Source organism: Phalacrocorax aristotelis, chromosome Z (genome assembly GCF_949628215.1).
Source record: "Phalacrocorax aristotelis chromosome Z, bGulAri2.1, whole genome shotgun sequence".
NCBI classification, from domain to species: domain Eukaryota; kingdom Metazoa; phylum Chordata; class Aves; order Suliformes; family Phalacrocoracidae; genus Phalacrocorax; species Phalacrocorax aristotelis.
Genome location: NC_134311.1, coordinates 31,651,326 through 31,663,507, shown reverse-complemented (window position 1 = coordinate 31,663,507; position 12,182 = coordinate 31,651,326). Strand labels below are relative to the sequence as shown.

General features: G+C 38.7%; 1 long non-coding RNA gene across 1 annotated transcript in view; it reads left to right on the top strand.

Moving 5' to 3' along the window:
- Nucleotides 1-12,182, top strand: part of LOC142050253 (uncharacterized) — a 41,172-nt gene that overhangs the window by 9,324 nt on the left and 19,666 nt on the right. The window contains exon 2 of the long non-coding RNA XR_012657972.1: nt 260-336. This is a non-coding gene — a long non-coding RNA (uncharacterized LOC142050253). The remainder of the gene's footprint in view (nt 1-259; nt 337-12,182) is intronic.

The following is a 12,182-nucleotide window of genomic DNA, read 5'->3' as shown; positions in this document are numbered from 1 at the left end:
TGTATCTTGAATATGAAATAAAAATTAGCAAGCATGGGGGAAAGAGTATTCTTTTTCCTGAGAGTGACTTACTAGACAGACTGTCTCAAGAAATGTTAATGCAAATATGCACCTTTTATCAAAGTTTGACTGAAAACTGTCAAAAGATGGAGAGAGGGTAGAGTTTAAGCATATACTGAAGATACTGCCTTAAATCTTAATAACTTTAAAAATGTGAACAGTACCATTGATATTAATGAAATAATCTACAAATTTAAAGTTACAGACCTGATAAAGGAATAGAATTGAGGCCTATTTGATCAGTCCTACTTGGGAAACCATTCCTACCATGACCTGGTAAGTAGATCACTCCTTCTGGAATTGTAGTATAAGGTGTAGAAAAAAGTCGATCTGCTTTACCGCTGGAAAAGAATTTATTCTTTCCCATAACATATTTGCATTTCAGGAGACACAAATGACTTTTCTTTCTAAAAACATGATAATTCAGAATAAGGTCCAAACAGCAGTACAGCTTACTGCAAGAGAGCATAAATTAGCAGGTCCTGACTTTCCACAAGGTCTTGATTTCAGTAGGAGCCAGCCTTGAGCGAGTCCTGTACCAGGATCTTGAAAGCCTGTAAGGACCCCAAAGGCAAAAAGATGGGTCTGTGTGCTAATTTAGAGATAGTGTGAGTTCTCTCCTGTGCCTGCCTGCTCTGCTTTGTTGTTAGGATGCTGCCTGGTGCTGTTTTGGCTGGGGCCAGCTTGTGCTTTCCCAAGCATAATTTGGGAGATAGCAAACTCCAGGAACTATTCCGGTTAGGAAGACTCCAGTGTGACTGTCCTCTTTTAGGACATCTAGCTACAGACAGAAAAAGGAAAGTTTAGATCTATGGACTTGATCCAGGCTTTGCTATGTGGCTTTGAAGCCAGAATGTGGGCCCTGGTTAATTTTATTTAGCAATACAGACAAAGCCTCAGTGTCTACATTTGGGCACTTAATAGTGCATGATAGTGCTCAAGCCTGCTGTGGACAAGCTGGCATAGCAAAAAGCAGTTTTTCTTCAAAGAGAGACTATTTCAAATATAAAGGCATTAAGGACATGTAGAAATATAATCACATAGCTCAGAAGAATTTTCAGGAGCTGATAAGAGCTTGCAGAACAACCCAGCAATTCCCCTGACCTCTACAAATATCCTGCCTTGGTCTGCAGGCATCAGGGATAGACCACAACAGCAAGTGTGCTGCAGGCACTGAATCTGTAGATTCAGCCTGCAGAGTAAAAACTGGCCACCTTATTTTGGAGCTAGCAGCTGTGCCTCTGTCTGTTTCACAACTCTGCTTGAGCAAAGCAGACAAGAGTTCACTCAAATTTGCAGGTAAAACGACAAGTGCTCGTGGTGGGTGACTCTCTGTTGAAGGGTACTGAGGCACCCATCTGCCAACCTGAGAGGGAGTCACAAGAGGTATGCTGCCCCCCAGGAGCTAAGGTCCGAGACGTTGCTGAGAGGGTGCCACAACTCATCAGGAAAACAGACTACTATCCGCTATTACTATTTCATGTAGGCACGAACGACACTGAAAGCTGCAACCTGGGTAAAATCAAGGAAGATTTTCGAGCCCTGGGGGATCAAGTGAAAAACATTGGTGCCCAAGTGATCTTCTCTTCCATTTTGCCAGTTCGAGGGAAGGGAGCAGCCAGAAACAGGTGCATAATGTATATCAACTCCTGGCTACGTGGCTGGTGCCATCGTGAGGGGTTTGGCTTTTACAACAATGGGGTGTTCTTCAGTGACGACGACATACTAGGGAGGGATGGAACCCATCTGCCTAAAAGGGGTAGGGGAATCTTCAGCAGTAGGCTGGCTAATCTGGTGAGGCAGGCTTTAAACTGAAGGACTTGGGGGGTGGGATCCGTGGAGAAAACACTCACACCAGCACATCCAATGGGAGAGTAAGTCAGGCCAAGCAGTGTGGTGACAAAGGTTCCTTAGCTGTCTCCCAAGAGGTGAAACAAAAGAGTAAACACCTCAAGTGTATGTACACGAATGCACACAGTCTAGGCAACAAACAGGAGGAACTGGAGCTCCGCGCCCACTCAGAAGGGTACGACATCATAGGAGTAACCGAAACATGGTGGGACACCTCAAACGACTGGAGGATCACAATGGACCGTTACAAGCTCTTCTGTAAAGACAGGCAGGGAGAAGAGGTGGAGGAGTTGCACTCTACATCAAGGAATACCTTGATTGTATCGAAGTCAGCTATGGTGATTGTGACTGCTCTATCGAATGCCGCTGGGTTAAAGTCAAAGGGGTCATATCCAAGCAGGACCTCACAGTGGGCATCTGCTATCAACCTCCTAACCATGGTGACGAACCCAACAAAGCGATACTTGGGGCACTAAAGCAAGCTTCTGGCCAACAGAACCTGATCCTGATGGGTGACTTCAACTACCAGACATCTGCTGGAAGAACAATACGGCAGCTCGCATGTCATCCACCAAGTTCCTGGAATGTATAGAGGACTGTTTCCTGATACAAATGCTAGACGTGCCAACCAGGAAGGAGGTGCTGCTGGACTTGCTATTCACAAACCGAGAAAGCCTGCTTTGTAATATCTCAGTTAGTGATATCTTGGCTATCACTCCAATATTGTGGAGTTTGGGATCCTGCTGAGTGTGCTGCAGGTCAGCTCTAAGACAAGGATTCTTGATTTTAGAAGAGCGAACTTCAGTGCACTCAGGGCTCAATTGGGAGGGATTTGATGGGAGGCTTTCATGGAATACAAAAGAGCTAGTGAGTGCTGGGAATTCTTCAAGAACTCTCTATTGGAAGCACAAAGCCAATTTATCCCCTACAAAGGAAAAGGAAGTAAGCGGAGCAAGAGGGCCCCATGGCTCAACTATGACCACCTGCGTCTACTCAAATCCAAAAGAGAAGCACACCAGAAATGGAGAAGTGGAGGATTATCCGCTGAGAACTACAAGGGCATAGCCAGAGAGAGTGCAGAGACGCAGTCAGAAAAGCAAAAGCCCAATTTGAATTGAAACTGGCTGTAGACATAAAAAATAACAGAAAGGGTCCTTCAGATATGTCAACCACAAGCAGAAAAAGAAGGAAAACATAGGTCCACTGTTAAATGGAAAAGGAGAGTCAATCACCAATGATGCAGAAAAGGCAGAGGTCCTCAACACCTTCTTCACCTCAGCCTTTACCAGCACTGTAGGGTCCCAGGCTTTGGGAACAAAATTGCCAATTGAACGAAACACTGACCCACCACTGGTGAAAGAAGAGTTAGTATACGAACTACTACAGGAACTTGACCCCCACAAATCAATGGGCCCTGACGCCATCCTCCCGAGGGTGTTGAGAGAGCTGGCTGACATCATTGCAAGGCTGCTCTCCATAATCTTTGAGGAGTCATGGAGAACAGGGGATGTCCCAGAGGACTGGAGGAAGGCAAATGTTACCCCTATCTACAAGAGGGGCTCGAGGGAAGATCTGGGTAACTATAGGCCCATCAGCCTTACTTCAATCCCTGGGACAGTTATGGAACGAATCCTCCTGAGAGCCATCACAAGTCAATTGAAGCACGTGATTGGGAAAAGCCAACATGGCTTCACTAAAGGCAGATCGTGCTTGACAAACCTGGTGGCCTTCTATGACAAAGTGACTTGCCTGGTTGACATGGGGTGGGCAGTGGACGTTGTCTACCTGGACTTCTCCAAGGCCTTTGATACGGTCCCCCATAGTCTTCTCCTGGAGAAATTGATGTGTTATGGCCTAGACAAGTGACCCGTACAGTGGGAGGGGAACTGGCTGACAGGCCCCACCCAAAGGGTGGTGGTAAATAGCTCTTTCTCAAACTGGCAACCTGTCACTAGTGGAGTCCCCCAGGGATCAATATTGGGCCCAATGTTATTCAACATCTTTATAAGTGATCTGGACAACAGCATCAAGTGTAACCTGATGAAGTTTGCTGATGACGCCAAGTTAAGTGGGGAAGTAGACACTCCAGAAGGGAGAGCTGCTCTGAAGGCAGATCTGGATAGGCTGGAAGAGTGGGCCAGCAAGAACCTTATGAAGTCCAACAAGGACAAGTGCAAGATCATGCACCTGGGAAAACATACTCCGGGAGTGCAGCACAGACTGGGATCCACCTGGCTGGAGAGCAGCTCTGCGGAAAGGGACCTGGGAGTCCTGGTGAACAGAAAGCTCACCATGAGCGAACAGTGCGCTGCTGCGGCCAAGAAGGCCAACAGGATGCTGGGTTGCATCAAAAAGGGCATCACCAGCAGAGATAAAGAAGTCATCATCCCACTCTGCTCAGCGCTTGTCAGGCCACACCTGGAGTACTGTGTGCAGTTCTGGTCCCCGCTATACAAAAAGGATGTGGACAGGCTGGAAGGGGTCCAGAGAAGGGACACCAGAATGATCAAAGGACTGGGAAGCCTGCCATACGGGGATAGGCTGGGAGAACTGTGTTTGTTCAGCCTTGAGTAAAGGAGGCTCAGAGGGGATCTCATCACCGTGTACCAGTACTTAAGGGGTAGTTACAAAGAAGATGGAGGTTCCCTTTTTACAAGAAGTCCCATGGAGGGGACAAGGGGGAATGGACACAAGTTGCTCTTGGGGAGATTCCAGTTGGACACCAGAGGGAAATTTTCACAGTGAGGACAGTCAACCATTGGAATAATCTCCCCAGGGAAGTGGTTGACTCGGCCACGTTGAACACTTTCAAGAGTCATCTGGACAGGGTGCTGGGCCATCTTGTTTAGACTCTGCTCTTCCTAGAAAAGTTGGACTAGATGATCCCTGAGGTCCCTTCCGACCTGTGATTCTGTGATTTTGTGAAAACTGTATTACATTGTATTACAAGGAAAGGTGGTAAAACTCTCTGGAAATTTTGTCCCATCCCCAGTAGCCTGTAAAGAAATTCATGGAAATTTTTCTTTCCTTTATTATGTTACAGTATTTACCTTTGATGAGAAGATTCACTTTCATGAGTCATTTCCTTTTACTTTGAAATGCATTTACTCAGTATACATTCTTTGATATGAATTCTCATGCATATGCAGAAGAATGCATAAGCAAAGAGGTGAAAATACCTTAAATTATTTGGTTAGCTGGTCTTCTAGAGTACAGAATCATGGATTTCTCTGAGACTCCACTGTGCCTTGTCTGGGTATAAATGGGTTACATTTAAGCTCTCTCCTCCATTTTTATTTTATCTGTTACTTTATATTAGATCTTCATAGTCTAATTCCCATGTGATTTTAACAAAAACATTGCCTCTAGATTACTGGGAGACTTGGTTCATAATGCACCATTTTAACAGGTTTTTTACACTCATTCTATATGCCAAAACAAAACACTTTGAAATTATTTTTCCTTTTTTTTTCCCCACAAGTGTGCTGATTTTCACACAGCTGAAATCCCAATCATTTGAAAATACATATGTGCAGAAATATGCTATTAAAAGGAATTCAGAAAACATTGGCAAGCAACATTTCCCTACTGTGAGCAACTGATTTATATTTTTAACTGCAGATTTTGAAAATCAGGAGTAAAAATAAAGAATAAGAAATAATAAATAATTTTCAGGCAGAAATATCTACCAACTTCCTACTGTGATTTTTGTCTTGTATAAAGCACTGCTGCAATTTTTTATTGTGTTTGGCAGTGTAAATAGACCACAATCAATATTTAAGTTTATAACACTTAAATATGTTTAAACTATATGCAAATATTCAATATCCAAGGCCTATATACCCTGTTTCATTACCACACTGAATAACTGATATTTAAAAGAAATATGCACCTTTCTTAATGTACTCAGTAATTATGCCTTCAGAGAATATGCTTGTGATTACCAGCCTTTGAAACAGCAGTCTGCCTATGTACTGAGTCAAATATTTTGCACACTTGGTACTTCCCGAGTCATAGTGTTCAGACCTCCTTTATATGCAAAACAGGGATAAATGGGAGCAGTCTTCCAGTACTGTTTTCCAGCTGTTTTTGTAACTGACAAAATCAGCAATGTTCTATAGCTACTAATGGGCATCTGCCACTTGTTTAATTCCCTTCTTCTTGCTGGAGCCATCATCTTTTTCTTTATCCAGTGATACAATGCAGCTGGTGCACAGAGTGCACTAACAAGTTGAACTGGGCCCACGTGCCTCTGGCCCAAGCACCTGAGGTTGTTATCATACTGAGCTCCTGCTGTAGGGGATGTGCAACAGGGACACTGGAGCTGGTTAAAGGTAGGGCACATTTGCTGGAGTTCCCCACCCAGTGCAAGTATTGCCAGGGTCAGTTGCTGATGTACCTATCTGGGAAGGTGCATCATGTTTCATATCCCTACGCTTTTAAAGTGGTTCTGGATCTTCAGACAGAAAATACTATTAAATTTATTTTCAAGGGAAACTAAAGTATTTTTGTTCTAAAATATAAAAGGTCTGTAAATTTTAGTCAAATTTAGAATCACTAATAAATGCTTTTAAAATACATTTTAACATTAAGCTGTTTAAAATTAATTCTTAGGCTATTTGTGGTTCTCTGTTTTGTTGGTTGTTGGGTTTTTTTTTCTCTGTCAAGTTGGAGTTGATGGCATTTCAATTATAAGGAGCAAATTTGTATTGCTGCTTTGGATGTTTATGCAGTCATCTGTTATAAAATCAAAGCATCACTCCAAACATATTTTGGCAGATAAAAAAGTTGTTTACAATGTTTTGTGTCTTGCTTTAATCGCACTGTGAAAACATGGTTATTAGGAACATTTTTATTTCCATCTGTTTGTTATGACTACCAGTATAGGGCTTACCTAGTTATTTACAAAGTAATATTTTCCTGATAAAGAAATATTTCTGAAGACAGTGAACTTCACGTAATTTGTATATGTATTAATGATACCACAATTTACAGTTCCTTTCACAACAAAAGCGGGGTTTTGTAAGTTACTAGCGGTAGGAGCCAGGTAACAAACAAGTGCATTTACATTTACAAATTTTAATTCATAGGAAATTATTTGATACCACAGACTAATAGCCCGGAGTTGTAACACCAAAAATATTATTAATGGTCACTTTCTGAGGACGTTTTCTAAGCTCAGTACTGAGTACTTACTGAATACTCTTTGCTGTATTTCAGTGATACTGGAAATTACTCAAGTTACAGTGAACCTAAAAGATCTAAGAACCATTAGGTATAAATCTGCAGTACTATATAATGTTCTCCACTGAATCAGAGATTGAAGCAGCAGTGTTCGTTTGAATTCCCCACTTATTATGGGTACAGTGCCTTCGATAGCAACATAATTTTTTTTAACATCCTATTAAACTCAAGGAAGGCTGTACACATCTGATGAAGTTTTTCACAGATCTGTTAAGAGGCTGACTTAAAACTTACTGTTTACATTACTGAATAGTTTGAGACTGATTAGGTGCATCATGAAAGAAGCTGTGAAAATAGCTTACATGCTTTTTCATCTGTCCAGTTTATGTAAACCTATCAATAAGGAAGTAGAATCATAAAGTAGGATCATTTTTTCAGCATTATATTTCAGTATTACAAAATTCTAAAATGTGCATATACACTATTATGTCACTAACAATATCATTATGAATGCAGAGTCAAGCATTTATAGGATTTGGACTTTCCAGAGCACACAGACATCTGACAATATAGTGGGAGACCTCTTCACTCTAAAGCCAAAATATAATATATAAACGCATATATAATGTGGATAATTCATTTCAGAAGATAATGGTATTTGAAAAACAGTAGGATAAGATACTAAGTTCCTTCTCTTCAAAAAGAATCCAGAAAAATAATGTCCAAATATTTGCAGTTCATCAGTCTCAAAAAGAATTAAAACTGAATAGTAATTAAAAAAAAAAAAAAAAAGGCAGCAAAAGAGGGGTGTAACTTGAGTGCATTTATTCTGGTTCATTGCTATTCTTTCGCTCATGAGCATAAAACAGCATGAGTGAGAAGTTTACAAGAATAAAGACTTCAAGAGAGGGACATAAAAGAACTGGAATAGTAAGGAATGCTATTAGCACAAGATTGATAAACATGACTGATCTTCTATAGTTACACTAAATCTTTTCCGTAAACTTGATTAATCATTGTCATGAATGTTAGTATGTATGTATTTTTAAAATACTAAATTAATTTGCTTTGCCCAGCAAAATATTGTATGTTCTTTGAAGAACAGTTTTACTCTAAATATATGTTCTTTGAGTATTTTTAGAGCCATCTGTTACAACACACTCTAACACAATGTTAAAAAAATGTATACTAGGAATTCCAGATGAAATGTTGTTCAGCGAAGAAACTGATTGTTCCCTCCATTGCCATATTGAAAGTATACTGAATAATGCATGTAAAGATCTTAAAAACTTAGAGTACGGAAAAATAAGATATGTGTATTGTTAAAAAGGATCTGTAAATGTTAATCCAAGTTATGTATTCCTATGTGCTTTACATCATTGTAGTCACATACTTGGAATAAAAGTTGGTCTGGAACAAAAGTTATGCTTGTCCTCGCACAAACTTTGTGTCTCAAGTAGAAAAGTAGATTATTTCTTTAAAAAGAAGAATAACAATCAGGGAAAAAGATAAGCTTGTTTTCTCACACTGTTAAGGCTGGAAGACAAATGAAGGTTGAACAGTTTAATAATTTTTTTTTTTAAATTAAATCTAACAAGTTTTTACTCTGTAGTCTTGAAAGTTGAAGGACATTAATATTTTAGGTCTATTTTCATTTTACTGTATAAAATAGTGTATCTATGCTTTTATTCCCTGGGTTTCCAGTAAAAATGATAATTAGAAAGAAGTACCTCTTGGAAATCTAACTGCTTTTGATATTATTATTTTTATTTCAAGGAATATTTTTATTGACTTTAAGACAGTCTTGCTGGTGTATGTCAAAGTATCTAAATATTTATTACAAAATTAGGTCACTACCATGTTAATTCACTCACTAATAGTCAAACAAATGAACCAAAGCAGTTCAAAAGTTAAAATGGAGACACAGACAGAAATTGTAGAGGTTGATGACGAGTGTCTCAGACAACAGTGTTAGACTGAAATGTGTGTGTGTAATTCCTTGGGGGGGTATTCCTTATAGCAGTTTAAATATAAAGGTCATCTTTAAAGCTCTCTCCAGGACTTACAGCTGAATCTGACACAATCAAATGAAAACTCAAAGTAGAAGAGGTGGAAAATCTGCAAAATATTATAGTACATAAGAGTTTGGGTCCTGATAGGCTGAATGAACAAAGATCAAGAAGACAGAGAAGATGATCTAGGGTTACACAGGAGAAAAGCCCCTTCTTTCCCGTGGGTTGCTTTAACTCTGTGAAAAAGCTAACCAATTTATACCAGAAATCTTCTCAAAACAATTCATACAGACTTACACATACTATGGGTGAGGTTTTCAAAGAAGCATAACCTTCATTTTCATGCAAACAACTGAACCTACCAGATTCCAAGTCCATCTGAAGAAAAAAACCCAAACCCTTTCTTAACTAAATTGGAAATCCACTCTTTTCTCCACTGAAATTATAGGTTACACTCAAATGATCACTTTCAGATTACATGTTTTCTTCTTTCTGGAAAAAACAAAGCTGTGAAATATATCACTCTAGTTCTTTCTGTCCCCAAGGCAAAATAAGAAAGAAAAATGTTAATATAGTCTGACATTCCTAAATGCAAAGAGTTTAAAAAAATATATTATGGTAGGTCTATCTGCTTCCCAAACAGAACCCCAAAGTCTCTCTCATTTGCAAGTAACCTCTAAAAGTAATAGTGTTTACTCTGCATATATTCACAAGCACATTCACAGATTCTTGTCAAAGAAATCTGGAAAATTAAATCAGTTGTTTCATTGTTATTTCCTATTATAGCTAGATAAATCCTTCACCACATTATTATTTCTCTAATTATGAAAGGAACCGAGATCACATGTAGTCATTCCACCATCTTAGGTATTTTCTGAAAGAAATAGGAACATTTAAATTTCTTGTAAGTTTCAGGCAGTTGTAGTTCAAATCTGAAAGGAAGAACTGAGTATGAAATACAAATGAAGTTGCTTAGCCATATAATCAGTTGATCCCATGCCCTACTATACCATTCTAATAAATCATTAAAATAAAGCCCAGGCTCTAAAATGGTGTTTGATAAGGGAGACAGGTTTTTTTTTTAAGAGTCCACAAGAAAATCAGAACCAAAAATGGATAAGAATCTCCATCTTTAGCATTATATATATATAAACATTCATATATATATATATCTGACAGATATAACTGTAAAGAATAGTTTGGTATTACCATATTGGACTATGTACTGAAAGATGTCAAGCTTTTTTTAAGGACAGGAATAGAACCTTTGAAATCACAAAGACTTTTGTCGACCTCTGCAAAGCCCTTGGAGAGCAAATCTCCAGCTGCCACGTAATGAGCAAAACAAAATCACCATGATAGACATTAACAGCTGCATAGGGTTTACAAATGTTATTAGTTATTTTAAGCCAAATTTTTGTGATTTTTATATAAAATTGTAATGTGTGTGAACAAACAACTCTTTAGTAATAAATCCCTGTATTGCTATAAATGACAGAATACATATTTCATGCTGATATGACCTGGTGAAAAAAGAGTTTTATCACTATTTGTTTCAGCCACATGTTCTCGTTCACAATATTGCTTACAGAACTAAAAAATATTTATCTTATGGATTAGAATGCTGGTTTATAGTAGATTCCACAGCATTACATGATGCTAATGGGGTGAACTCATAAAATATCAGAGCTTCTTTACTAAATCTTCTCTCAACCCTAGAACTGAAATATTTTTGAAGTAGTATTTACTTAAGCTTTCTCATCACATTACTACATTTCTTTACTTCAGAAAAAGGGACAGACAGACAGAGAGAAAGGAAAACATGCAAAGAAAGGAAGGAATAAAAAGGAATCAGGTGTATTTTTCCTATGTCCCTTGGATTTTTACTGTTTTAATCTTCCCTGCCCCACACTTAAGTATTTTGGGGATGGCAGAACCCTTTATTTTGGCATTTCCCAGATGTTCTGGAGCCTACAGAGTCATTAAAGAAGTGGTAGCTGAGTTCTATCCTTCTCTAGATACTGACCTCACTGGGATTTTTAGGTTATTACTGGATTACAGACTTGCCAGACACCATCTGAAGAACTGGAAAGAAATAGTGGACTTCTTTGTTAGTCTCTTTGCAAGACTTTGGCTAGGCAAAGGATGTCAGTGTTCACTTCTAAAATATTTTTTTCTCTAGCTGTAAAGAGGGAAGAGAATTTATCAAGGTGATCTCTGCCTAAAATAAAATAAATTTAAAAAAAACAAAACAAAACAAAAAACCCAACCAAAAAAATCCTCAACTAACAGACTATAAGACTGAAATCTTTATTCTACTGTATACTTAAGAGTTATTCCAGGATGTGGCAATTAAGTCAAGTCCTACAGTAATTTAGCATTCAACAATCAAATTCAACCAATTGTTCTGACCTTGGCAAAAGACACTCATTCCTTCCACCCCCTCCTCCCCCCAAAAAAGGATACAGAAGCAAAGCCAAGCCTTATATTTTGCAGTTTTTTATCACTTTCAAGACTTGTTTTGCAAATACCAGGTGCACAGTCTGTAAATCCTAGGCATTAGAGAGCTTTTCTGATCTGGTAGAGAACCACAAAGGAACTGCACACAAATTAAAAGGGAGGTTGAATAAAAATTAATGAAAAAGAAGTCATGTCTAATAGAAATATCTTCCTTTGAAATTTGCACAGTCTAAAACCAAACTCAAGTCAATGTATTTCTAAATTATCAAAGATTCACTTGATGCTCTAGGTTGTACTGAAACCCCTGTATTTTTTTGCATGTTCACTGTTCTGCATCTGCAGCATCAGTAGTGAAGGAATTAGGAGACAGATAGGAAAAAGTTCCTCTAAAGCCTGTGATTTTATTGAAACTAGCTATGGAATGAAACTCTGTACAGAGTACAATGAATATGCAAACTCTGAGGGTGGAAGAACTCCAATTGTTTTCCCAATCTCTATCAAATCAATGCTTATGACAATTTTAAAGGAATTTATTAAACTTAAATTGAGTAAACTTGCACTTGCCAAAATTCTCAGCTCAGTTAATGATTGTCCTGGTAGAAAAAGTCATTATGA